Source organism: Cibotium barometz, chromosome 61, assembly GCF_041138505.1.
Source record: "Cibotium barometz isolate CiBa-2024 chromosome 61, ASM4113850v1, whole genome shotgun sequence".
NCBI lineage: Eukaryota > Viridiplantae > Streptophyta > Polypodiopsida > Cyatheales > Cibotiaceae > Cibotium > Cibotium barometz.
The window spans coordinates 38278087-38279443 of NC_141106.1; the positions used below are offsets into that span (position 1 = coordinate 38278087).

General features: G+C 41.4%; 1 pseudogene across 1 annotated transcript; it reads right to left on the reverse strand.

The window, feature by feature from the left end:
- Nucleotides 1-395: 395 nt before the first annotated feature.
- LOC147604867 (putative inactive methylesterase 20) lies at nt 396-1081 on the reverse strand (annotated as a pseudogene). Its single transcript, XR_015265375.1, has 3 exons — nt 1018-1081; nt 676-932; nt 396-566 (listed from the first exon to the last, which is right to left on the reverse strand). The product of XR_015265375.1 is annotated as a putative inactive methylesterase 20 (transcript).
- Between the last annotated feature and the right edge of the window lie 276 nt (nt 1082-1357).

The window sequence follows — 1357 nt, forward strand, 5'->3', positions numbered from 1 at the left end:
AGATCAAATGGAGCAAATAAGTTAGCATCTTTATTAAATCTCTTATAATGGACCACTACTTAGCTCTAGATAACCTTACACGATCTTGGCTAACACCCCTTGACTAACGTTGACCAAGTATGACTAGCTCGTACTTTCTTAAAGTAGTTATTATTATAGTCTCTAATTAGATTGATTTAATTGAATGCATTTTACCTCAAGTGGGCTCTCATTGTAAAGGTAAGCTTTTGCTAGTGTTAGGTTGCACGATGCAAATGTAGGTTGCATGGACGATGCATTGGCATAGTTAAAAATCAACGCCCCAGCTTGTACAAGAGGAGTCACGGGTACCTGGTGCTCAGCAAAAACACATTACATTAAAAGCATATTTGGCTTATTTCACCACCATTAATTAATTAATGGACGTATAGGGTATAGTCTGGACTCTGTAGTTCTGCCTGGAAGAAAGATTCATTGTTGGAGGGCATGAAAGCAGCAAGGAAAACTGCTTTGGATATCTTTTGTGGGAATTGTTCCATGGCATAAGAGATGTTGCTTCCCCCTAGGCTATGGCCTACTAGAATCACCTAAAAAGCAGGTCTCAGAAAAGAGATGAACCACAAGATTTAAAAGTATAAATTAGGTCGTCTGGTCAGAAATGAAGGTGCCGTTAAAAACGTAGAGGTGGCGCCACACCTTTTCTGCTGCAGTGACATTATTAGCCAGGAAATCGGTGAGTGGTTGTGCGTACTGCTGCGCGACGGTTGTAATGTCGTCTGCGAGAGCTTTGTTGATACCGTTGGAGGCGAGGTCTATGGCGGTGACCGAGTTTCAAGACTGCTCTAGAACCGTAGTCACTCTACACCAACACCAAGCCCCATGCGAAGCTCCATGGACCAGCACGAAGTGGTGCCGCCCCCTTAATGCAGTCGTTGTCTCGTTGTCGTCAAAGTCTGCTTTTTACGATCAATACAAGAAGTTTAGATATACAAATGCGCCTTATTTCTACACAGAAGATCAGTGAGTGAATAAACTTACGCATTGAGCTGCAAAGCAAACCCCCAACCAAGAGCAAGACTAGCTGCACAGAAGAAGCCGCCATGTTAATGCACCAACTGCTCAAATGTTTATTACAAAAAAGCAAGGAAGAAGATTATTGATGGTTCCAGTAACATCTAATAAGCATAATATATGCCTGGTTGAGAATTTGATATTTCGTTGAAGGGAGGTAAGTAGGATTTGATTGTAACCAGTGGGCAAGGCATCATGATTCATGGCATATGAATGCCATTTTTAGCGCACGACAAGAAGAGGAGCTGACAATTGAATAATTATTAGTCAAAACTGACTCTCAATCTTTTTAGATTCTACTCTTTAC